General features: G+C 36.2%; 1 protein-coding gene across 1 annotated transcript in view; it reads left to right on the forward strand.

Annotated features, from left to right (window-relative positions):
• The first annotated feature begins 15,947 nt into the window (after window positions 1-15,947).
• Window positions 15,948-25,203, forward strand: part of LOC145668371 (uncharacterized) — a 523,871-nt gene continuing 514,615 nt past the window's right edge. Inside the window, exon 1 of the mRNA XM_081736149.1 lies at window positions 15,948-16,073. The gene's annotated coding sequence lies outside the window, so the exon portion shown is untranslated. The remainder of the gene's footprint in view (window positions 16,074-25,203) is intronic.

A 25,203-nucleotide genomic window follows, 5' to 3' on the forward strand; every position in this document is an offset into this window, starting at 1 on the left:
GTTCTCAGTGGTACTGCGATTGTTTGTTTCCAGGTCTTGAATAGTTAGAGAATTGTTCTTGTATACCTCTTGCTTTAAACAACCACATCCGGTAGAAATGGATACATCTTTAATAGCAGAGTTGCCGGGTGCATGTAAGTAAAATTTTTATCAAGATAATTTCAAAGTTTGTTTTTCATTGTTTTCAGGAATTGCATAATGTAGGCAGATACGTAACACACCTTTTGATGCACTGAAATATCAGCAAGGTTGGTAATTCAGAGTGTTAATTTATGAAAACTACGATTTCCCTAGTTCCTCCTTACAGAGGCTTCATCCGATTAGTTATCGCTGGAAATGAAACATTCTTTTATCTGCTCATTAGTTTCCAAGCTACTCCAACTAAACAAACTGAAAAATTAACGACAGAACATTCCATAGGTATGAGTTATGAGTCAATTTACATATTTTGCAAAAAAAATTATTTACACCTTCGGTTACATCTGGCAACACTGTGTGGTTCCTAGTGTACTTCAATCGTTGATTCCTAGTTTAAAAATATATGCATGAACAAAGGTCATATAATCATTACTTGTGTATCACTTCAGGTTCAAAAGTTCTACTATCCCAAACTCCGGGTTGCATTATATATTGGACACCCTGTACTTACTAAAACGTAGATATTGTGATAAAAAGACCTTGTGTCCATCTTAAACACAAACTAAATACAACTTTCAGTTGGAGTAGTAGTCTGAAGAGGAAGTGATATACTTCTGAAACTGTAACATTTCTAGTTAATTTATAATAAAGATTATAGACAGCCTTGTAAGAAAGTTGTATTTAGTTACGTTACGCATGTGTTACTAAAACAGTGTTACGTGTTTTATTGAGTTTTCAGTATTTAAAAAAATGTTATTTCACTAAAGTGAAGAATTACACAACATTTTACATGCATGAAAGTTGAGGAAAAAAATAATCATGCTTTTATTAAGTTGTGACTGTGATTCTGTCCCTTGAATGTTGTCCGTTCTGTCAGAATTTTCCTTGCTTTTGTCCTCTTAGATGTTTTCCTGCGTTAGTAATAATCTGTTTAGAAATTCTAACAGATTCTGTAAGAAGAATAGATACCTAGGTACAGTATATCTTCTAAGTTCATAATAAATTTAGATGTTATTCTTTTCTCGAAAAAATGGCTAAGATACAATTCTGTTATTTGCATCTACTTTACAAAAGTTGAGTGTGATTTTTAAAAAAATACCTGCAAGGAAATGGAAAATCGACTCTTTGCAAGAAAACGATTTGACATTGTAACCGAAACGAATACAACAATAAGTTACCTTGGTCTAATATCAAGTCATTTCTCAGCAAAAATTTATTCGGATTTCCACTAACTTATTTCCAGCATGCTCAGGCTGGAATTAAAATATACTACAGTTTATATGCTCAAGATATGTTTGGTCATATTTAAGCAAACAATGTAATAGGATCCCTAAGGCGGCCCTTAAGAAAGTCTTAGTCCCCTACATCACAATCTTTTCGGCATCACATTATCAGCTGATTTGTATTCTGTATATAGCAGCAATACAAAATATCAATATCACACATTAAAATACTTGTATGTTTTTGTCGACTTGGTGATTGCCTACTGGGTTCACCAGTAGCAAATCCGCGTTCAGAACATGAAGTTTCTATGTTAATGTTGGAAGTAGGAAAGAAGCCGAAGAAACCGAAGCTTAAATATAGGCGAGTTGAACAGAAAATTAAATCATTCAGAAGAAGGCTGGCATCACATGTAATAGGCTTGGTGGCTTACATACTGTTTACATCTAGAACAGCAATGATGAGATCTTTATTTAAATTGTATTGGCTATATTAACGATATGTGGTATTTAGTATTCTTAGTATTTACATTGACAGTATAAATGAAATGAAATGAAATCTTTAAGTTTTACGTCCCACGATAATGCCTGCTAGGCTAAAGGAGACGGTGATGATGAGAAATGAATGAAATAGTGGAAAGTGGGAGGAAACGGTAGAACACCGAGAAAACCCACGCACTCGGTGTTTGTCCACCACAAAGCTCACCTGGCTCGAGTTGAGATCGAACCATGGACCCCATGCACCAGAGGTGAACGCTCTATTCCTGAGCCATCCCGGCCCCAATTTTTATGACAATATAAGTACGACATATTGCGTGTAGTACAGTATCATGTATAGAGATGATGCCGGAAAAAGAGCTTTGACGTAGAAGACAAAGGCTCTTTTTAGAAAAAGAAAACAAACCGAATTATGCATCCTCTTACATTGTTTATTTAATATATGGCCAAACATATCTTGAGGATGTGCACTATAGCACCTTTTACCTTCTGCGAGCCTTAGGATGGTGGAGATGAACTACTGGAAAACTGAATAAAATTTTGTTGTGAAATGACTTGATATTAGACCGAAATAAGTTTATTTTATGTTCATTTCAGTTACAATGTCAAACGACTTTCTTGTAGCTGAATCAATTAATTTTCCATTTCTCTGTAAGTATTAAAAAATCACATCTTTACTAAAATAGACATGAATAACGCTGCTAATAACAGAACTGTGCCTAGTCATTTTTCCGAGAAGAACAAGTAGAATAACATCTAAAATATATGATGAAACTTGAAGAAATAGTTATTCTTCGTACAGAATCTATTAGAATTACTAAAGAAAAATTCAATAGAAAAGATCTCTCACTGTACAGAATTCCCCGTCTCGAAAGATTAGGTAGAACTGGAAATAGGCAGAAAAGGAATTCCCGTTCTGCCTAAAGATAAGATCATTGAAAATATTTTCTACAAAGTGCTGGAGGGCCTTTAGACAGAACGGGAACTAGCCAGAACGGGAAGACACTGTATAACCAAATGTATGAGTACATACATTTAATTGCTATTACAGTTCTGAAGGACAGGAAAAAAATGATGAAAACATAAACGTATTTGAGACGTACTTAGATAGAAGATAAGACTCATAAAGTATGTTTTGCCACGAAAATAATTATATATTTTCATTTAATTTCATTGGTAAAGTGTACATTATTAAAGTTGCTTTTCACTAACTGATTTTACATTTTTTATAGCTTCGATACTTCAGGCCACTGTGACGCACAGTTTAGTAACTCCAGCTTTATGCAGTACAGTATGAAGACAGGCTGCCGGGATGTAACTAATGTTGCATATTGAAATGAAATGAAATATATCAGTTGTATGTTCCATGGTTATGCCGTATAAGCTAAAGGAAACTGCGATGATGGAAATGAATGAAATGGCCGAATATATACGCGTATAATACTTTCTTGAAATACGCCAGAAAAAATATTCGTTTGTTAGTTTTATATACCCATCCCGTTCCTCGCTACATACTCACGGGACCAGTCGCAGAGACACTGAAACGCCCTAAGGAAGTCATTCACTGGAATGCTGTTCCGCCCTACCGTCACATTAGTCTGAATGATGCCACATTCTCAAAATGGTTCCCCCTTGAAGGCAGATTTGAACTACGGCAGAACGTGAAGTCCGCTGGGGCCAAATCAGACAAATATGGAGATGTTTAAGGACTGTAAAGCTCTTCTTTTGGTCAAGAGCTAAAGTACAGGAAAGCTGATGAGACATGTCCATGCGCGTTCTGTGTCATCCTGTACGTTTCAGTTGCGGTTTTATACTATATTTAAAATAAAATTTGTTTGTAGTGCATTGCTTCATTCTCTCAACACTCGAAAACGAATAAATAAAGAAATACTATTGGAACAACGATGCTGAATAGCATTTCAGTGGACAACTTTTCCATAGCGGCCCAGAGCCTCTATGACCTGTTCCGTTAATGATGTATATAGGAAACTAATGTGATATTTTTTCTAATATCGTAAAGTATTGTAATTTGAGATATTCTCGAAACTTATTGAACACACTGTGTATTACTGAGGAAGAATAAAAACTTGATATGATAAGCAAACGTAGGAGTATATGAGAAGTAGATAGGATCTAAGACTCATGTGGGGCGTTCAGAACACATGGGAATCAAGTACAATTAGCAAAGTTGTCAGTAAAATAGACATAAAGTTTGTACGGAACGTTTATTTAAGATATTTACATGAAATGATTACACTGTTATTTACCTTATAAAAGTTATTTATAATATCTGGAGATGAAACTTTGAAGCTCTGAAAGGAGATTCACATAAGAGATTCCGAAAGATGAAATATCTGTAAAACGACTAAAAGTGAACTTGATTCCCTTATGCAATGAATGCCCCATATGAAACAAATGATTAGGAGAAAGGAAGGATTGGGTATTTTCATTTAATTCCATTCTGTAAAGTATGTACTTGAATTAACATTGCTTTTCACTAAAGTGATTTTAAAGCTTCCCTTTTTATAGCTTTATCACTCCAGGTCTCCTCAATGGTTTCGTAACACTTGTTTTATATACACGTACGTAGAACAGCACAAGAAAGGCTGCCTGAACGTAACTAGGGTAAATATTGATGTTTATCATTGTATTACGATTATCTAGAGCCTTTCATAATTCTTAATTCTTAGAATAATTTGAGAAATGCTTTTGTTAATAGAAAGAAGTTAAAAAGCCCACTGGAAATCGTTTGTGAGCATCGCATAAGCAGAAAATGAAATTTTGAAGCTACTTAGCAACAATCGTAATGATCTTAGAGAAGATTGTGTAGGAAATTTAAGAGAAAGCCTACATTAAACAATACTGACCAAGAAACACTAGAACGCTATTCAAATAAAGTAAGTAATAATAGTAGCCCACCTAGCGAAGATCATACTAATACAAAAACGTTTCCATGTAGGTAGTACGTCTCTTTGACGTGGGAAACCGAGGTTCGATTCAAGGCCTCATGTGTGTATTAAGCTGTAGGTTCATGTCTCATATAGCTTCGCTGCTAAAAGGGACACTAAACTCAAATTCAAATCAATTCTAAGACTTTTACCTCGAATACTATAAAGATATTATTGTTTATTCTAAGTAATTTTATAGTTGTTAACCCTCCTAATACAACGAGGCAAGCAGTCAGAAACCGACTTAACCTCTTCTTCAGAAAGAACTTTTTGATGTTTCTCTTCAGTGCAACTATCTCTTGCGAATCATTTACACAGCGATGCTTCGTTATTTGCTTTTTTTTTTTTTTTTTAAAGATTACAATGTGTTGTCTTCCGTGCAATTTTGCTAAAAGTGAAAGCGCGATTTCTGCAGAGAATAGTGACATTTTATTATTCAACACAAATTTTTAGCGAAGTTACTTAATATTTAAGTTTGACAAGGAAGATGTTTAAACAAATTTTTCAAATGCAAAGTGGTACTGCGAGGATAATGGACTTTCAACTTTGAATAAGACTACTACGAAGTAATGCAGAACATCTTTTAAAAAAAGAACTAAAAACTGGGATAAAAATATCTGCATAACAATCTAGCGAAGTTGTACTACAAGTCACTAACAATTCAGAAATAGCTCAAGGAACTCACCAAGAACTAATTCCAAATTTCGCCAAACAACTTGAGGCTGTCATATAAGTTTATTGGGATTGCAATGAAAAAGACTTGAACTACTGCATTACTCGTAACTACCATAACTCCTAAACAAGACAACAACAATTTCCATAGAGCCATTGCTATGACATCAGAAAAGATTTTAAAATCCAAGATCCATATTCTCAAAACCAAAAATAGTAACTTCTTCGTAACATTCAACAATATTGTCGTAACAAGTACGTACTAACACCTATTACATACTTCACCAGTGTCACTCCAACAAATTTATTTACTCGTACTTCATACACAACAAGAATTTTCGCTTCCTAAAAGATAGAAGAAATGACTGAGCAGAAGATGAAGACAGACGATATTAACGTAGCAAGACAATCCTCATACTATGAGAAAAACTGGAAACAACTAGCATAAAACACTGAAAATGTTGGACTATTGCTAGAATTCCATAACAAAGTAGCAGAATTGCTAGTCTCATCTGTTTTACCGATTCGGGGAGTAAACTCATGGTAATGATTGTGATGATCATGATATGTTTTTGAGAATGAATCTTAAATTTACTAATGTAGCATAGCAAATAATCTGGGAAGAAGCAATATTTTTTACCGCATAACCAGACACCTCTGTGGTTTGGTTTTGAGTGTAGTTAACGAAAATATCAAATATATGTGTGAAGTACTACTAATTTAATTGTATGCTTAATAACTTGTAATTTTTCCTTACCTACACTCAAAGTAAAATCGTAATAGTTTTTGTTGATTTGAAATGTGCCGTCACATAGAAATGATTGAAATAAAATGTTTTTTCTCTTCAATTGCACCACGAAAAATAACTATTTGCAATGTAATGAAAGACAAATAATAATTAGGTTAATTGCCATTTCCACTCATTTTTTTCTGTTTTCCTCTGCGTATTTAGTTGAATTACATTCTATTTGATATGATCTAAATAAATATGGAAATTCACGCAATATGAGACACGTATTTATTGCACCTAATTATGCAAATCACTTTAACAGATGAAACAGAAAAAATAAGCATGATGTGCTGAATTTATATTAAATATTATTTGCCTGAAATTTTAACGAACGTCCTTTTAATGTATCAAAACTACCGGGATCTAAAGCGTTAAAGTTACTGCCGGGAATCGAACTCTTATCTCCCTCATCAAGGGCTAGTATTACAATCATTTAAAGACTAGGACGTCATAATAATAATAATAATAATAATAATAATAATAATAATAATAATAATAATAATAACACTGGTCTTCAAAATGAAACTTTTTTTTTCGCTCCCACGAACGAAAATAGGTGATTCCTATAGGTTTCGAGCTCCTGACTTCGAATCCGTAACCCGTTTTTCTCCAGGACGTATCAGTTTTAAGGGAGGAAGGGGTGTTTCTACATCCGCCCAAAGATGCTATTCTCCACCCATAATAATTTGCACATTATAATTTAAATATCAATATAAATTATGCAGGTAAAATTGCATAAAAAGTTTAACACTTACGTGTCACTTGGTTTTTCTACTCCTCTTGTAATTACTACAGGGTGTCTCGCGTGTCACATTATAACAGAAGTTTGCCAACATATTCACACTCCATTTATCACTGTAGCGCCTCTCCATGGTAGCTATTTGTTGGTGAAACCTTTCCCCGTGTTCGTCAGAGACTTCCCCCAAGCTGTACATTTCAGGGAAGAAGTCCAGATGGCAATGCAGGAAGTGTAACTTTAGGGACATATTACATCCCATGTTACGAAATGAAGTAATTAACCTGCCCACAATGTCTTTGTAATCAGGTGAGTTATGATTCTTATTATTCCCTAGAAAGTTACTGCACACATCTCGAAAGGTTCCCAAGCCTCACTTTCCCCTTCATTAAGATTAGAAGAAAATGTAGTATCCTTAAAAACGTATCTGATTTGAGGTCCCGTAAAAACACCTTCTTTCACCTTGGCCTCGCTGAGTCTTGGGAATAGTTTTCTAAGATGATTAAATGCTTCACCATCCCGGTTCAGGGCCTTGACGAAGACCTTCATGAGCCCTAATTTGATATGAATGGATGGTAAGAATATTTTCTTCGGATCCACAAGACGTTCATTAGCCACGTTCATCTCTCCTGGGACCAGTTGCTTCCTTGGCGGCCATTTTGTGATGGTGTACTGATCTTTGGCTCGATTATCCCAATGACATAAGAAGCAGCAGTGCTTTGTGTAACCTCCTTGTAAACCGGTGAGGATGGCAATAACCTTAAGGTCAGCGCATACAGACCACTGGAACTGTTCGTACTTTATTTTCTGCAATGGGTTTCGCATGTTCTCGTATGCTTCTTTCATATGTACAGCATCAGCAATAGGGATGGTTGGCTTTTCATTGCCATTGTTTGAGACTTATCCTAGAGGAATCTACGAATAGCCTCCAACCTTCAGTGTTGTAGTTCAACTTCAGTTGTCCCATAAGCGATGGAATGTCACTGCAACAGGGGGGGATCCAGTGGGGGACGATCGGGGGCGATTGCCCCCCAGAAGAGGAAATTTTCTTTTTTTATATATATAAATAAAACCCATCCCAAAGTTTGGAGTCCTTAAAAGTAGCAGTATGACAACCCACCGCCCCCCCTTCAGAAGTCGGTCCTGGATCCACCCCTGCACTGCAATACGCCAAATCACCATCCTTTGTAAAATTAGGAACTAGGCTCACTTCTCTTTTCTTATACATCGATATATTCACATCTTGATTTAGTAGATTCCATTGTTGAAGTCGTGATGCAAGCAACAGGGCCTTAGACTTGGGAAGGTTTAAGTCTCTGATCAGATCATTCAGCTTTTCCTGACTTATCACATGTGGTTCATTAGTGTCAGGCACTGGAGAGTAATTGGGATCTGACTGTGTACTCGAAGATTGTGCAACATCCTCACAAGCAGCAGGTTCTTCATCGGATGAAACACTGCACAGGGTGTATGAGTCTGGTGGTACGGGTACAGGCAGACAAACATCATGTTTCACAGATCTCCTCGCAGAATCCAAGCTAGGATACTGTATTTTATTCTTCATGTTTCTTGAGAAACATTTTATATTAGTGAGGCAGAAGTAACAGTTTGAAACATGATCACGGGGCTCGCGCCAAACCATAGGTACGGCGAACGGCATCGATTTTTGTGTATCTTTCAACTATCCTGTGAGAGTGCGCGCTCACGAGTTACAACTTTGTTTCGAAGTCCAAACACGATCCTGGTCGCCGATTTTACACCCGAAGAACAGATGTAGGCTGTCTTCAGGAACGGTGACAATGGCCTACTTTGTCCCTTGAAAATAACTTCCACACATATGTAGCAGAATGAATCTGTCGAATTTTTGCAAGTTCTCGGCATGTTCGTTTAACACAAACGTCAATATTTCACGCAGAAATATTTTTCACCTACGGTATACACAGACAGCGTAACACCACCTTCTAACACGAAGATCAATTCGAAACTGAAAGATTTGTTTCACACGACAACATGGTGTATGTCTTGGCGCCTTTTTTCAACATATGTCTGTCGTCTAGACAAAAGGGAGCCGACGAATGATCGCAAGTTGATTACGAAACCTTTCTCCGTCAATAACGCCTAGGTTTTAGTGTATGCAGTGTGGAACGACAATAAATCTTCGCAACGCAAGGGGAGGAGGTACGTTTTCGGGGTGTCGTGAGCTAGAGAAAAGAATGTTCCTGGGATATAGCCTAGGAACAGTTCTTGGATTAAGATAAAAATTCAGAATTATGCACTCCAAACACGCAAAACACATATTAAATACGAAAAATACGATTTTTCTGTCAATTATGGAAACAGCACCCCGCCAAAAAAAAAAAAAAAAAAAAAAAACTTACGTGCTGGAATTTTCTCGATGAGATATTCGTAATCAGCTTTCACCAGTCAAATGGTACCAGGCCGCTAACTTATAGGTCCCAGGCCGCTTTCTTCCTTCCCGACTGCTTCCTTCTTTCCCTTTCCCCGGATAGTGTGCTCGCCGAGGGACGTTATCTCTCAAACGTGACGGACTAAATAGCCTTAGATGCCGAAAGCCCAGAAATCTAAATCCTAAATCCTTGAGCGAAGTAATTTATATCAAATATAGAAATAGGGTAGGGAGGAAAGTAAAACAGATACTTAATATCTCTTCGCAAACTGTTCTAGCAAATTTTGGTTTAAATCTTAGGTCTACATTAGCTTTTGTAATTAGGATTCAGCACGTAAATATAAAAGCAGTTAGAAGGAATCCTCTTAAGGCTACACGTGCAATGGCTGGAAAACGCGAATGTATAGTAAAAAGTAAGAAGTTAATACAGCGGAGTTAGTGTAATGTCACAAATATTGTTACAAGCCAATCTCAAATCAGATCGAGTCCTATTCCGAGTTCTTACTTTATTTTTATTGTAGAATACGTGATACATTTTCAAATCAATAAGAATTGAAACAATAGGAAGGTAACGTTATTTAATTTTCTCCTTAAATGTGATAAGTTTGATAATGTAAAACATTGTTCTCATGGATTTTTCACCAATGTTCAGTGTTATTTCGTCTTTAGAATGAAGAAAGTTTAGCGATGTGAGCTATCATGATTTCTGGAGTGGAAATCGAGAATGAACCGGTGCTTGAACAATGTGATTTTATTAATTGTTTATTAAACTAACATCCTTTGAAAATTGACGTTAACATCGCCTTACAGTTCACCAGTTGCGATTTCAACGAACAGTTTTAATTCTTTAACTCCAAGAAACACATGCTTTGATTTATGAAATGTTTAATATTGTAACCTCTAAGGAATCTTGCTTACCAACTTGGCGACTCGGGTTCGATTTCCCGAGTAATTTATTGTAATACAACGTACTGTACTTTTATCATTGTCCCAATGCGGCTCTGAAGCTTACCAAGCTGCTTGAAAATAATTGCCTTCGACAATCTAGGGAAGTAAAGGTGCCAGAGGAAGGTGTTGACTACATGTTTCGAAGCCTTGGCTGATGTATGATGAAGCAGCGGGCTTCATGTAACCAGGACAGAGCGAACAAGTTTCATAAAGAAACGGAGGGAACGAGATGGTCGGAACTGAATAACACTGGTGTTGTCAGAGTTCGGTTGCTGATGGAGGTTTGAGATGTAGATACAAGATATATGGATGTTCAGTTGTTCCTCTACCCAAACAAATCTTGAACAAGGAGTTTAACGTTTTCATGAAGTTGAAAACTAACATTAAGAACTTAGTAAACGTTTTAGAAACTTCTTAAACTCATCCATTGCTTGTTTGAACCTTGCTTTTGTGGATCTTCAGCTGAAGCTTCCTTGAAATACTCACAATGAGTTGCTTTGGATTTTGGTATTTCTCAACACAGTTTCAAAGTTTAATAGAAAGATCCTTGACGGTACCGGAACAGTAATGTGTCTCTTTTACAAAAGATTTATTGACATAAGGTTACTGATATCAGAGCCGCCTAAAATGTAACTCAGATCCTTTGTTACAACAACACTGAATTAAAATTTGTATTTGTTAAATTATGAGAAACTCCGGTCTATAATTGTGACAAGACCCGGTCTATTGTCTTAGAATAAATAATAATTTATGTGCGAAAATGAGTTCGTTTATTTGCGAGATTTTAATGCTAGAACTCAGGAATCTACAACATTCAACAGTAAAAATATCAGGTAGTCTAAAAATTATTGAACATTTTGGCATGACATAGCATTAGCAAATCAAGCCTAACACCATTTCACAGCTGACAGTTGAATCTAGTAGATATGCAAAATGTGTAGGAATTTTCATAGAGTAAGGTACTATGGCGTGAAGATGTGCAAAATTTTCTCAAAGTTGCACTACAATGTACAATCTGTCAGCCACATTTGAAAAAAACTGATATAAAAAGAACCTCGATATTTGAGTGACACATGATCTGTTTCAAAAACATTATCTCAATCGAATTTCTATCTATGAATCTCTACTGAAACACGACGAACTCGAGTCATCTGAATCAATTGATCACAAATGATGAAAAATTGACAACCTTGAACAATGTGCGAAAAAGATCGTGGTCAAAGTGAATAGAAGTTTCATAGTCCGTAGCAAAGCTCATATTGACGCCCAAGAAGGTTATGCTGTGCGTTTGGTGGAATTGAAAGCTCATCGTGCACCACGAGCTGGTGCCACCGAGAAGAACAATAGTCTCGTATCCGTACTGTCGAAACTAACGCAAGTGAACCTAGCAATTCAAAAGGAACGACCGAATCTTTTAAACAGATAGCGTATTGTACACCTTGATGACAATATCAGAACGCATACATCTTTAATGAATCAGAGAACTTGGCTGGGAGATTCTAATGTATCCACCACACTCTCCAGACCTGGTGACGTCAGACTACATACTTAATATCTTCACTTAAGAAAAGTAAAGATACTTAATATCTTGATTTCACGTATGACATTCTACATGGAAAATTCTTATAATACTGTTTTCTAATCGAATTTGAAAAGGAAGGAGTTGATTTAAAGTTATTCAAAGATTTGTTCTGTCTCCGAGTAAATTAGGACCAAAACAAATTAAATTTCTATAAAATATGAGTTATTCCAGGATTTGAACAGACGAATACGTAATTAACAAAACTATAATACAAACCTCTCGACATTTTGTATGCTACTTCAAATTTGTTTTGATCCTACATTATATTTGTACTTGAAGATAGAAAAGTCCTCTACAGAAATACTTTATTCATAAACTTTCAATTTTTCTAATACGTACCATATACGGATCAAAGCTGTAGCAAGGAGTGTCAAGTAGAACCATTATTTATATAACAAAGTTTTAAAACCATTACATTGCCATTGTTTGATGTTCACGTTTGATGATATTTTGCACATCTATTAATAACCGCTAATGCTGTTCCCGAATGGCAAAAGAAAACGTAAAAAAAAAAAAAAAAAAAAAAAAAAAAGATTTGGTCAAAATTCGATCCTTAATCTGCAGCGTCAGAATTCGGTACGCTAATCACTGGACCACACTAAGAACTGCTGAAAGCAGTTCAATTTAATGATTTTCACCTCATTATCTCTTCCTGCCTAATGCTTTAATCGTTACATGTAATATTTTCATAAATGTTGGGAATATCATGAATATTACGTGTCATTGTTAGGCTTACAGGTGTCACAGTTAAATGAACAAACCAAATATTTTTGTCGTATAATACTTATACAGTACAGAAATGAACAATCTATTGCAGGAGAATAAAAACTGACAATTACTTACAACAACTTACGATCAGTGGCTTATCTAGAAGATACAAACTGGGGGGGGGAGGCAACTAGAACCAAGACTATGATAGGTATATGACTTGCAAAAATATATAAATAATAGCTTCAACCATTTTTGTCACTCAAAAATCTGGAGCCCTAGACCCCCCGGGCCCGGGCTAGATCCGCCACTACATACGATACACTTTAAGCGCCAATTGAATTAATTTCTAACGATTTTCTTGAAAACTATGAATTGGAATTCACCTTTACATGTCATTTTGTTCAGGTGGATGTCATGTATCTCTTAATATAAGTCTCATCTTTGCACACATTCATAAAGTACCTGTAAGTACCTGTAGGAGGTTAGATTGAAGAAGACCAACGGGGAAAACATTCCTGTTCTTTGAAGAGATCGAGAGGGCCTTCTGATAATTCATCTTCATATCAGTGAATTCCGTGTAACAAAGGCTCATTACTCTTCCGGTGTGGTTAAACATATTTGAGATGTGCGTTCTGTGTTGAAACTGTACACGTTGCTTAGAGCTAAGTGTCCTGATAATATCATTACTTACCATTTTAATCAGAAATAGTTACTTATGATTTTAGCCTGACGTTTGGTAGACCACATGTAGACAAAGCAAATCATTGTGAGCAAAGAAGTAACAGGCTGAGGACTTACGTATGATGCACAAAAGGAGGGCTTAAAAGTTCAAACGAGCAGTGCGTGAATCTGAGAAACGTTACGAAATAATTAGTATTGCCCCAATTTTAATTTTCAACCTCATATATTCCGTTGAATATACTAAAGTTTCTGATGAATTTTTTTTTCTTTTTGAGTGGAACTGAAGTAGATATCGAGAATGTACCGCCGCTTTAACAGTGTGATTTTATTACAAATTTATTAGAATAGCACCACCTTACAGTTTACCAATTGCTATTCCCACGAACAGTAGTAATTTTTTACTTATAAGAAAGGATACGCTTTACGTCTTGAAAGGAGATGCAGTAGCGTAGTCAGTTTGACTCCCAACTTGAGTCCCTTGGTAAAGACGTTGACCTTCACCTGGGTTCGATCCTAGATGTAAGCTAGATATTATTGTTCTTCTAACTTCTTTCCATTGCGGATCCGATATTCACCTATCCTCTTCAAAATCAAAATTTTTGAGAATAAAGGGAAATAAAGATGTAGGGGGAAGGTGTTGACTACACGAATTGTAAGACATTTTGAACTGACAGAGGTATTGCGAATATCACCATGATGGATCGAACAACTTGTTTAAAATGGGGAACGAGATAGCTGTGATGGAATAAAACTCGTGTTGTAAAGTTCCGTTACTCATGAAGACTAGAGCAGAAAACCTAATATGCCAGTAATCACCATCTTCCATCAACGCTAGGTGTGCTCTCTTGTGTATGGATTACCGCAAATATGACGAGTAAATTGTGAATTTCAATGCATCTAGTTGATAACGGCTGAATGTAGATGGTATATAAGTTCATACCCACATTCTTAACTGCTTGCTATACATTGTTTCGTTACACAATGAAAGGAAAGATATGTTCAATATGGAATAAATGGATTGTGATTTTAAACGCTCTACAATTGAAATTAGGAAATGGAGTGAAAATAAGTCGAATTTCTATGTCTAGGCACAACTTGAAGGAAAATAAATAAAAAGGCATGTTCCAGCACAGTAAACTTCAACCTCCTATTCATTACATTAAATCATGTTATGCTGTGGTTATTAAGGAAACTTTTTCTCATGAAATAAGAAACAAAATTGTAAGACAGTTTTAAGAAACTTCTTACGAAGAAACCTCATCCTCAAAATTAAACTATCCCTTGTTGATTTTTCATAAGAAATTACTTGTCGTAGGAAGTTAATAATATTCTTGTTTCCAATTGTTTCATTTTACCTCCGCAAGCGTTCTGAGTAAGAACGGTCAACTCAACAAAAACTTGTTTCCTGAAAATGCACCCTCAAGAGCCAAATTATCGTCAATTGACTTTGAAACTGTACTTTCTAAGGGAAAAAAACGAAACAACTTCCACAAACTATAAATACAGATGTCAGAACTGTAGTTTTGTATTAGTACTCGAATACCGCAGGTTTATCATTCGAGCGTTCAGATTCCATGTAACGTTTGTCGAGTTTCACTTATTACCCAGAACACCTTATATTTTGTCTCTTCCTTATCGATCACTTTCTTTTGATGGGATAAAATTATAAACAATACGCCCTAAACAGGCCAGTAACTAGCAGAAAAATGTAAGGGGGGGGGCCTGGTAGAAGTTAGGGAGAGCTGATCCAACCATATTATGGTTCAGCACCAGTTCATTTGCAAGCCTGCCGTGAAAATTTTAGGGGGCAGTAAAAATTTAGGGCAGCCCGCCCCCTAGACCCCCCTGAATACTGACCTGGCTCTAAATCCAATCTGAATACAGGAAGGCATCCTCGTTAGTCAGCAGGTCCATTGTAATCACGGACTGATAATCAAATCCACCGACCTTTCCCAACATTCGCCATCTTTGGGACAACATGTAGCGCCATTCGGAACAGCATATGAATTAGCGTGCGCAGTTATCACTCGAAAATTGGAAAAAGAACTATAAGTTGGCATTCCTTATTTAAAAAAAAGAAAAGAAAAAAACAGCAATTGTTTCGTTGTAGCTAGAGTTAGCTTTAATTGGAATCAATTATCTTTGCGATAGAGCCACTTGAGCTTTTCGAATGTACTTTGGAGAATAGGAAACTAGTGGAATAAATAAATTATTATGGCTGCATGTAATTTACTGACCTCTGTCCACTTCAATTACATTTACTATCCATTGTAAAAGAAAAAGATAAAAATATTGTATCCAGTTCTAGTTTTGAAAAGATCGAAACAAAAGGGGGAAAAAAGAGGGAAATAGGACACTGAAAGAGACAGCTGGACACAAAAGTTTGGAACAAAACGAAACAGAAGAAAAAAGGATAAAAATGAATGTTTAGTTAGAAGACAAAAAAAAAAAAAAAAAAAATCGAAACAGAGAAGAAGGCTGAAAACAACGAAAAATAACATCAAAAGTTCGTTGTGGAAGCCGTTTGTTGTTCGGTCGTAGTGTTGCATGCTGGGATCGATCGGTAAGCCTTGTCGCCTCATCGAAGTAACTCGGAGATTTTAGTTTGCGTGTGATTGTGGTAGTGCCAGGTCGCGGCTGCGTTGCGCTCCGCTCTGTTGTTTTCATTACATCGCTGCGTCTCTTCAAAAGCCGTTGCGTTGCGTTGATTTGACAGCGAAGTAGCAGAAAAGCGCCTGAAAGGTAGGTGACCCAAATTACATCGTTGAAAACAAAATGAATAGTGTTTTGCGGCTGAAAAGATCTTTATTTCTCTTTGAAATGGATAACCGCACGAAGTAAAACTTACTTTGCAGTTTTCTTTCATTGTCTACTTTTTGTATAAATGTGTTGCGAATAAATAATTTCTGACTAGAAGTTATTAATGAAGAAAATATTTACCGATTGCGTACAATTCTGTTCATGACTTGTTTTATAAATTAGTAACTAATTGTATATACAATGTAAATATTTGCTAAGGTTAAATCGAAAAATTCTTGTTGTTAATTGTGCCAAAGAAAATACGTAATTCTTTGCTGATTGGGATTGAATGGTGTTCAATAAAGTCAAATAATTATAAAAAATGCATAAATAGAATGACAAAATACTAGTCAATTCAATTACGTGTAAAATAAAATAAAATAATCCTGAGAATTTTGGTAATTTCCCAGTACAAATTATCGTGTCATTTGGCATTAGTAAAAGTTAAAAATATGTTTACCGCACCTACCTACGGTATATAGGGCGGCATAAACCGGCCATCCCCTAGAAATTATGGTGGTTTGAAAGCGACTGCAATTTTCAGTTGTGTTGCACACTCTGTGAAAAAATAAAAATAATATTTTTTATATGCAAATTATGGTATTGGGACAAAATCTCGTGGCTGAAACCTAGCCATCCAAAATCTCACAAGCCAAAATTTCGTAGGGTCTAAACCTTGTTGTCTAAAACCTTGCATGGCCAAAATCTCATGGGTCAAAATCTCTCCTAGCCAGAATCTTGCGTGACCAAAACCTAGCTGCCCGAAACTTAGCTTGGCCGAAACCTACTGGGACGAAATCTCGCGGGAAAACATCTATCCAGAAGAATTAACACAAAGAGTTTCTGGGGTCAAAATACTAATACCGGTAATAGGAAGAAAGAGACTTTAGTAACATGGGACACAGAAATACTTACTTTAAACACTAAAAGCGTAAAGAATTGAGGAGGTTCAAAATGAACGAGTGGATTCATTAGTTGTATTACGATGTTAACATAATTATTTTGTTTTTAGTCCACACAATCCTAACATAAATCCAAATGAAAAGAAATATTTTCCACCGAATCTATTTTCCTTTCTAATTTGATTTGTCCTTAAAAGTTAAAGACATTACATATTGTACAAGTTCAACCGAACTCAATCTGATCAGGATCAAAGTTAATATGATGCTAGACTTACATAACGCTCATTTGCTTCAATAGTGACACAACTCAAAAATAGCAAATTTTCAGGAGACGAGTTTAAAGATTTTGACATGTTATAATTTCAACGGTTTGGGTGAAAAACCTCGCGGCCAGAACCTCGCGGACCAAAACCTCACCTGGCCAAAACCTCGCTGGCCCGAAACCTCGCCTGGCCAAAACCTCGCGGGACAAAATCTCGCCGGGCTAAAACCTCGCCTTTCCAAAACATCGCGTCCCAAAATCTCGTCATACCCAAAATCTCGCCTGATCAAGACCTTGCAGTCCTGATCTCGGGACACAGAATTTCGCCTGGTCTAAACTACGCGGGACGTAATCTCTCCTGGAAAGAAATGTCGTCAGTATAAAACATTATCACGACTATTTCTTCGTTGTAGAATGGTCTATATATTGCTATATGTATATATATTTTGTAATAACACATAATTGCATTAAAATAATGACAAGAAAAATTCTAACGCGTGCTTTGAAAATCTATCCTATATAAACATGAAAATGACTATGTTTGTGTCATCATACCTCTTGAGTCACCCGACCGAACTCGATTAAATTTTCAACGTAAATGACGTTCGTGCCTGAAATGTATTTTATAATTTCATTTTGACGGCACAACGAAGGGGAGGAAGAGATATATAAAAATAAACAAAACTTAATAACTCTTGAACCACGAGACCAATCTCGATCTAATTTGCCACACAGATCAGATTAGAGCCTGGGATGGTTTTTATCATTTTATTTTGACGGGAAGGAGGAGACAAATAGAAATACATAAAAATGAAAGTGGCTGCGTTTGTGAGTTAATAACTTTTGAACCACTCGACTAGTCTCGATCAAATTTTCAACATATATGGGGTTTCAGACTGGGATTATTTTTATTTCACTTTAACAGTGACCTTAGGAAACTCTAAGAAAATCAAATAATATTTATTAAGTATGAAATAATATCTGAGTTTTACGTTCCTCGATTATGTCCTGTAGGTTAAAAGAGAGACGTAGATGATCAGGATGAAGGAAATGATGGAATGAAGAAAGTGAGACGAAACGGGTATATCCGAGAAAGCCCACACTCACGATATTTTGTATCTTCTTCTTCTTCTTCTTCTTCTTCTTCTTCTTATTATTATTATTATTATTATTATTATTATTATTATTATTATTATTATTATTATTATTATTATTATTATTTGTAATATGGAATTGCATATTAAGAAACCCATTGGGTAAATTTAAAGGAAAGGTTTTATTCCGCATGGTTTTGGCCAAGCGAGATTTTAGTCCGAGATGTTTTTGGACGGCGAGATTTTGACCAGGCGAGATTTTGGCTCACGAAGTTTGGGCGGCGAGGTTTTTGCCATGCGAGATTTTGGGCGACGAGGTTTTAGCTACACGAGGTTTTGGGCGGCAAGGGTTTGGCCATGAGGTGTTTTGGCCCGGCGAGATTTTGGACCGCGAGGTTTTGGCCCGGCAAGATTTTATCCCGCGAGGTTTTGGACCGCGAGATTTTGGGCGGCGAGGTTTCGGCCTCGAGATTTTGCCCTATCCCAATTTCAACGGTAATTAATGTAAAGAATTTGTACTATCACATTTTGATGGATATATTTATTATCTTTATTGAATGAAAGATGTTTAATCTTTGCCGTGAAGATATTCTTATCTGTAAAAGCCTGTAAAAATATGAATTCGGACTTATGCCATGTTTCCCGTACCTCCCTCAAAAAAGGAGGGATAAGCTGATGCGGCCGAGATCTTTCAATTGTTGGATGCGGAAGCGTTGCCACAATGAAATATTTCACGGACTTCACACTGCACTGTCTTGTTAATCATTCTAAGTACCCTACGATCTTCACTCGTGAAGACCAAACAACTTAATGACAAATTGATGACACAGTTGAGGCTGTTCACTTATTTTCCTCAAGTAAAGGGAGGGTTTCCTCCGTCAGAGGGTGCCGAGAGTCAGAGGGGGTGGAGCCGAAGTATGCTTTGCATATTTTCCGAGGGCACACCTGAAATAGACAGGCTTTAGAAGAATATTTTTTTTTTTTAAAAAAAAAAGCAATTTGATAATCCTAGATCTCTTAATATAATTCTGATTGTTTCACTGATGAGACGTATTTATACACATGTGCAGTGGCGTATTTACGATTTTGTTTCGGGAGGGGCTTTGCTAACTTTCGGGGGGGGGGTTGCCTGAAAATGTGAAAATTCTGCAAGATATTTCATATACTTTACTATAGTAAGTAAGATTTCGGGGGGGGGGGCTTCCGGGCTTAAGCCCCCCTAAATACGCCACTGCACATATGTAGTATTTGTTTTGCAGATTATCTGGTCCCTCTACCACTCTTTATTCACGGAGTCTTTGAATTTCTCAATAGTTTGTCACGAGTCACAATTTGGTGCAAAAAATTCTTTGAATTTGGAGTAATATTGTTTTTCAATGTTAAATGAAATGAAAATGAAATTTATAATATTCACAATTATACCATTTAAGCCAGTAGTTAACAACATAGGGAAGATGGGGAGCAAGCAAGGGGTGTATGTTATTGTCAGAAATAAACCACATTTGTAATTCAAGTGTTAAAAGTGTTGTAGTAAAGAGGCTTTAAAGTAAAAATCCTACAAATACAAAATAATTATCGAATAAGAACTGTGGTTTCATTAAGAGAAAAGCTAGTAAAGGAAATAACACTACACTATAATGGTATTCAGAAGTTTTGCTGAAAATAACTATAAATTAGTAAGAATATTATTATTATTATTATTATTATTATTATTATTATTATTATTAATAATAATAATAATAATAATAATAATAATAATAATAATAATAATAATAATAAAGATTTGAGAAATAAATGCTACATCTGAAATGGTAGAGGGAGTCAGATAAGAACATATCGACAGGGACATACGCAAGAATTTATTTTTGGAGGGAAGTCCATATTCAATATGAGGATATATTATGTTAAAATTGGTAAAATTACCCCTAAAATTAGACTAAATTTCTAAAGTTGGGATTTCGTTGGAGGAGTTCCAGACCCCCAGGACACGCCCTTGCGAATGACCAACAAATAGGAAGGTGTGGGCGTGAAGTGTGCGTAATTTACGGAAGGGTTGCTATATATATATAAAATTGAAAACCACTTCTTTAGCCTAAAGGAGCCGGATGATTAATGAAGAAGAATGATTAACTAATTAGTGGAATGAGAATGTGGGAGGAAACGGGGTAACCTAGAGTAAATTTATGGATTTAATATTACATACACACCGGAAACTCACATGGTCTGGGATCGAACTAGGCACGTCTCGCACAAGAGGTGAGCGCTCTACCCTCTTTGAGCTGTCTTGTAACGCTGTATTTTGTGGCATTGAGTCAACTCATGGAGGTATCTGTGAAGTAAAGCGTTTCTCTTAGTATATATGAAAGGTAACAAGTCTTTCAGATCTTGGTCTGTCTGTCTTTCAACTTGAATTTCGGAAACATAGTTAAACTATTAAAAAACAGATAGCACTTTCATTGTTTATATCCGATACACTATACTCTTAAGTATAGTGCTTATATCAAACGCATATGTAATTGAATTTAACATTCTAATTTTGGGAATCCTCATTATTCAAGCCTTTAAGCCGAAAAGTGTAATCAATAGTGTTCGTATATGTAAATATATGAGTTTCCGTAGACAGGCATTCAAAACTCAAAATATACAATGTAGAACCAATAATTCTCGTGCAAAATTATGATTTTCGTTAGGCAGGTATAGTACGAAAATAGTATGTACAAGATATGTAGTGAAAATAATGTCAATGAATTTATTGTGACGCGACTGTGCATCGGAGCACGGTCCAACTGGTTAAAACTGGTAATGGGGAAATCCAGCTAAGCAGCAGTGTGCTCCGAGCATCCGGAGATTGAGAATGGGCCTGTCCGTGAATTTTCTTTTTGATCTTGTGCAAGTTAAAATGTAACGCTCGTTAGAACAAAGATTTGCGATCAAGTTTTGCGTGAAACTTGGCAAGACCTCTACGGAAACTGTTACTATGATCAAGACTGCTTACAAAGAACATGCCCTATCAGATCGGCAAGTGTTTCGGTGGCACAAGGCCTTTTCGGAAGACCAATAAGAGGTCGGCGACGAGGACCGCGCCGAACGGCCATCCACGATCACCACGGCTGACAATGTGATGCGAGTGAGGGAACTGTTGAACTCAGACCGACGATTAATTATTCATTTAATGGTCGACATGTTAAACATTCCGAAAACTCAAGTTCATGAAATCGTTACATACCATATCGGCATGCGGAAGGTGTGCGCAAAAATGGTTCCAGAAGTGCTCACTGACGACGAAAAGTCACGCCACATTGAAACGTCTCTAGAAAACCTCAACATGTGCAAACATGATCGAAAAGTTTTGGACAATGTCATTACAGGTGACGAGACTTGGGTATTTGAATATGACCTGGAGACCAAAAGGCAATCATCGGGGTGGCACACGCCTTCTCCCCTCGCCCGAAGAAAGCCAGGATGATCAAATCAAAGATCAAGATCATGCTCATCGTGTTTTTTGACATCTACGGACTGATTCATCATGAGTTTGTAGAACCTGAAATCACTGTGAGCTCCAAATTTTATGTGGAATTCCTCACAAGACTGAAACGCAGGGTTCAATGCATCCGACCAAACATCGCAGACAACTGGAAGTTGCACCACGATAATGCGCCGGCCCATAGTGCCTTCATCGTCACCAACTACTGGTCAAAGCAGGTGTTACAACGATCCCCCAGCCCCCGTAAAGCCCGAACTTGCCTCCCCCGACATTTTTCTGTTTCTATGCCTCAAAACACCCCTGAAAGGCAAGCATTTTGGGACAGTGGACGGGATTAAAGCAGATTGCACCCCGAAGGAGGACTACCGCAACGCATTCGAGAGCTGGAAGTCCCGCTGGAGCCAATGTATCGACTCAAAAGGGGACTATTTTGAAGATTTTTGAACACTTGTATCGATAAATTCAATAAATGATTTTTAATCGACTTACTGAAATTACTTTCAGGACAGATTTGGGATTTCAGGTTCATGGGATTTATCGAGGTTCTCAAATTTTCATTCACATGTTCCTTTGGTAATTTACCATAATCACTCACTTCTAAGAATCATTTGTTTCCTTGATCCTAACTGCATAATCGTGGAACGTTAATATGTTCATTGTATTTCCCTTGTTATTTCATATCTTTGTGATATCCCAACATTTTGTGAGAAGAGTGTATTTGTTAAAAACAGCATTCCGACGGATGATATTGTAAATCCAAACATTTTAAACAGTTCTTTGTTTAAAGATAAAAATTAAATTGCGAGAGAATACTCGTCTTCAGCTATAGCGTAAAACATATATTACACAGCATTCTTCGTTTCTCTACATTACTAAATGCCAAGAGAGACGAGATATTTTGTCTGTTGTGACGCAAACCAAAAAGATTTACAAAATTCCTTCCATCCACACGTTTCATTATTATTATATTCACCTACGCTCATGCATTAGAGGAAGGAATCTGAATTCATTTTCTACGACAAAATAAACAGGTCTTGAAACAAAATTGTGCACAAATGCGTCAAAGTGAAAAAGAAAATATATTGTTCCCAAGTCTAGTATTATTTCCTTCAATCTGCAAGAAACGACAAATATTCTACGTATCAACAAAAAAGATTTGTGTTTTGCAATTTGAAATTAAGTTACAGAACATAGTTTTGATTGTAAAAACACGTTAATCTACGATAGAAACTAGGGATTATTACTAAAATATATCATGAAACATCTATTAAAATAACAATTGTGTTTGAAAACTGCTCAGATGTCTTAATTTTTTGCTTTTTAGTGCATTTTAACCAGTAGAAATATATAGTTTATTTGACTGGTACATGCATTTATGTATTTCAGTTTATTATTTATTGATTTGTTGGCATATTAATTAAAATCACTACAGTATGAATGACATGTATGAAGAATCAAAACTTTATGAGTTACTGTGTCGGATGTTGCAAACCGTTCGTTATGAAATATAATTGTAAAGTTATTAGAGTCTAAAGTTGTAAAGATAATTTATGGACACATATATGTTTTTGTGTGACTTTTGAGTTCATTAATATGTTACAATTATTTAAAAATTGATATGATATACGAGGTATGTTCAAAAAGAATGAAACCTTTAGTTGGCAAATATACATTTATTGATTTGGAAATCCAAAACACTACTCCTCTTCAAAGTAGTCTCCTTGGTTATGCATATACTTCTCCCAGCGTTCCCACCAATGGTGAAAACACTTCTAGAAGGCAGTTTTTGAAATGGTGAGCAACCATGCCGTTGCATTCTTCATGATGTTCTCTCGTGACTCAAATCGGGTCCCTTTTAGTGACATTTTCAGCTTGGGAAATAAACAAAAGTCTCATGCAGCCATGTCGAGTGAGTAGGGAGCCTGAGGACACAAAGGAATGTTGCATGTGGCGATGAAGTTCCGAATCAAATTTTCCGGACACTCTCCTCATGCCCAAATTCTCGTTCAAAATTGAATGTACTCATCCGGTTGAATGGTTTACGCTTGGATATCACCAAGCTTTTGGCAAAATTTGATGCAATATCGCTGATCAAGTTTTTCTGTCGTTTTACAAAAAGAAACTGAAATCCGACGGTCACTCACAACACGGTTTCACTCTTTAGTCGACTGCCAGCGATTAACGCTTTCTGCGGACGGGAAAAATTCATGACCGCGCATGAATGTTGCCTCTACATCACACTGAAATAAGTATCCCACGCTTCATTGGTTTAAGCTGGAAAAATAAGGTTCGATACATTTTGAATACACCTCGTACTTCGCTTCATGCCGCTGTTTTTGGGAACATTTCTGGTTAATCAAAATTGTTTTCATGACATATTGTCATATTATCTTCATGAAGTTTTGTTACCTTCGTGTTTGTTTTGTTATCTTTATACAGATGGCACAGTATAAATAATGTTCTTGGATTAATTTTTCAATGCTCACATCTTCATAATGCACTTCAGAAATAAAACAAATATATTTAAGATATCTGCCGAATGTATATTTTACATATCACTCTCATACTGCGGCATCTGTTGGCCATTTTCTCCGGTGAACACGTAAATTGGATACTCAGTGCATATACACACAACGTGAAGCAAATATAGCAATATACATAAACATTTATGTGTGTGTGAGAGAGAGAGTTATTTTTATGTGTCTGTATGGCCTTTCATTCCCAAATGAACTTTTCCAGTAGGAAACACATTATACAACAGGTACACCAGTTTCGCCTAATATTAGCTGGCGACATTCGCTTGCAATCCCACCCTGTTTTATGGCCAGATCAATTCTAATTTAACGTTAAACTAATTAAGTAAGGAAGCTAGAATTGAGAGAGAGAGAGAGAGAGAGAGAGAGAGAGATAGAGAGAGAGAGAGAAATAATATGGGTGAAATCGATATTCCACCCAAGTGACCTGTGTTCTATTCTGTCGAAGTGAAATAGTTGCGTTTCATTCATGTGTTAACATTCCATGATGCACAATCTAGTAGCATTCCTTCCACGATGTGCTACAAACAATTTTGTTTTGTGTTTCTCTGTTGAGTATTGGTTTATGTTCAGAACAAACACGGCTTTAATATTTTAAGGGGGAAACGAAAAGAAGCTAACAAAGAAACCCTAATAAAAGAGAAATTTGGAATTTAAATACTAAAAAAGAAGTTTAAAATTTCAATAGATCTCAAAGTGTTGCCCTGAGTTTGTTAGCATATAGTCCGCGTTAAGGTTATAGACAACCTATATTAGAATAATGTTTTTCAAATTTATATACTTGCAGTTGCCGAAAA

Source organism: Thermobia domestica, chromosome 13, assembly GCF_964235325.1.
Source record: "Thermobia domestica chromosome 13, izTheDome1.hap1.1, whole genome shotgun sequence".
In the NCBI taxonomy this organism is placed as follows: Eukaryota; Metazoa; Arthropoda; class Insecta; order Zygentoma; family Lepismatidae; genus Thermobia; species Thermobia domestica.